Raw genomic sequence first — 3,019 nt, 5'->3', positions numbered from 1 at the left:
GTTTCTCTGTATAGCCCTGGCTGTCCTGGAACTCACTTTGTAGACCAGGCTGGCCTCGAACTGAGAAATCCGCCTGCCTCTGCCTCCCGAGTGCTAAGAGAAAACCTTTTAAAGAAAGCATTTACAGGGAACTAAATAATATTTGGGGCCAAGTATTAATATTTCCTTTACACAAGGGACAGTAGGCCAAGGACACAATGATACATTCTGTGCCACAGAATGTAAATTGTTGTATTTGTTGGGAATTTGACATTCAACCATATGAGAAATAAAATGTTGATATTTTCATCTGAATAGAGATGAAATGGTGAAGAGTAGAACTGTTAGCTTAAATAAATCAAATATGTCTAGCACAGTGGTGTATACCTTTAATTCTAGCTCTTTTGGAGGCAGACTAGGCAAAATGAGCTTGTAGCCTATAAGAAAAGAACAAATTAGCTCATTTTAGGCAATAAAATACAAGTAATAATTGAATTGTTTTTGGTTTCTTGGCTATGTTTTTCTGCTAATGTTGCTGTAGTAATTTATCACAAACTCAGGAGTTTGAATAATAGATATTTATTGTCTGTATTCTGAATGGTAGAATACTGGAGTTGGCAAGACCATGTTACTTCTGAAACTGAGAGAGAACTATTTTTCTTGGGTACTTTCCTAGACCATGAAAGTTTCTTAACTCATAGTAGAGTAACTACAAATTTGCATGACATTTTCCTGACTGGTATATCTTCATAGATAATTCTCTTCATAAGGACATCAATCATGTTAAGAGGATATTTTACTCCATGATGAACTTAAAAGTTAAGTAAACATATTCAAAGTGCCTCTATTTCCTGATAATGTCATGTTCTACATTGTTGAGGCTTTGGTTTTCAGTCAAAGGACTTACGGAAATTCAATTCAACCCAGAATATTTCACCAAACCAAAACCATTTTATAGCATATAGAATTCCAATTCTACTTCCTCAAACAAAACACGACATATTTGTGCTGTTTATAGCAAAGATGCTTGCCATATACATAGCTGAACAATGAGTCTCAGAAAATTCTGTAGAAGTGGGGGAGAAAGGATTGTAGGAGTCAGAGGCAACAAGGGCAACACAAGAAACCCCAAAGACTCACCTGAGATGGGCTCATAAGGGATAATTCCCCCTGTACAGGGGAATGCCAGGGCTAAGAAGCAGGAGTGGGTGGGTAGGGGAGCAGGGCTGGCGGGGGGAAGGGTATAGGGAACTTTCGGGATAGCATTTGAAATGTATATAAAGAAAATATCTAAAAAATAAAAAAAGGAAAAAATAAGCGATAACAAAGAATGAACTGAAATTCAGGGAGCTTTCCTGGGTCTCCTCTGGGCCCTTTGCTTACATATTACAGATGTGTTGCTAGGTGTTCATGTGGGACTCCTAACAACGGGAGCAGGAACTGTTTTGACCCTTTTATGTATTTGGGAGCCCTTTTCTTCCCATTGGGTCACTTATTCCTACCTTACTTAGGACTTACGGACAGTACTTAGTTATTTTGCAACTTGACATGCTATGTTTGGTTGAGATCCCTGGGAAGCCTGCTGTTTCCTGAAGGGAAATGGAGGTAGGCGGTGGGAGGGAGTGTTTAGGAGGAAAGGAGGGAAGGGAAACTGGCTGACTGTAAGATATTAGCAAAAAATTGATATGTAATAAAAGTACTTAAAAAGAAAGAGAACATATCTGTCATAGAATAGAGAGGTGGAAATCCTAAGGCAGGTCTCCTGAGGGATTCTGTCATTGTCACAATGCCTGAGTGAAAGAATGGGCTCTGTACAATATACAGTCAGCATTCACTGTTCATGACAGGATCTACAAGGCAGAGAGAAGAAGCCAAAGCTAAATATGAAGCTAGAGGCTGCACCTCTCTATTTCTAAGGCTGATACTCAGTTTTCATGTCTGGTAGCGTTCACCAAAGGTAGGCTAAGAGAAGTCAAAGTAATTTAGATTCAATCTTCTCTCAGAAATGAAATGAACAGAAGTTTTATTAAAAGGAAATGAAGAGGAAATTGAACTTTCTTATTTCATTGTGCAATTGAGATGACGCAAAACAATATTCGTGAAAAGATGTTTGAAAGATTGTTATTTATGTGCCTCCTCCTACCCTCAATTCAACTACAACCCACCTGCTCTTGTCAAATAGCTGCTCAGGTCATCTTTTCTCTGACAAGCCAACTCTCAGAAACAGCAAAGACAGCTAAGGCTAATGTGATCTTTATTAATACCTTTTAAATAATTTTGTTATATTTTCTAATTTATAATATTTAATGATACAGGTAATTAAAGATGGAATTAGAGTTGTGATTTATTTTGATATTATTATCAGCTACCAAATAAGTAAAATAACTTTAGCCTGTTTAATGTTTTCCTGAGATGAGCGTATTAAACCCCTTCTGTAATAAATGAAGCCATGGGTGAATCGGAAGAAGCATGCTTTGGCATTGATTCTTCCAGAGAAAGCAGAACCTATATTTCATGATGGCATTTGTTCCATTCATAATAGAGAATGGAATTTATATATATATGGAATTTATAGTTCTTTGGACTGAATTATTTCATTCCAAAAAGGGATTATGCATTTCATCTAATCTATGTGTAGAAATGTTGAGTAGGATTATTTGATTGCAAGTTGAGAAAGATGGACTTATGTGGTCTTTTCAAGATTTTATGATTATTATTATGATTACTAAGATTATTATATTTACATTTCAAATGTTGTTCCCCTTCCCAGTCTCCTGTCTTCAAAACCCCTACCTCTTCCCACTCTTCTTTGCCTATAAGAGTGTGTATTCCCCCTACCCCCTCACATACTCTTTCTTCACTGCTATAGCCTCCCCATTCCCAGACCAAACACCTCCCCTTCTATTGATGCCAGGTAAGGCAGTCTTCTGCTACATATGTAGCACGAGCCATGGACCTACTCAGGCATACTCTTTGGTTGGTGGTTTATTCTCTGGAAGCCCTGAAGATCATGGTTAGTTGATGCTGTTGTTCTTCCTAT

This window comes from Mus caroli, chromosome 8 (assembly GCF_900094665.2).
Source record: "Mus caroli chromosome 8, CAROLI_EIJ_v1.1, whole genome shotgun sequence".
In the NCBI taxonomy this organism is placed as follows: domain Eukaryota; kingdom Metazoa; phylum Chordata; class Mammalia; order Rodentia; family Muridae; genus Mus; species Mus caroli.
The sequence above is the reverse complement of the archived record's forward strand: the minus strand, read 5'-3'. Positions refer to the sequence as shown.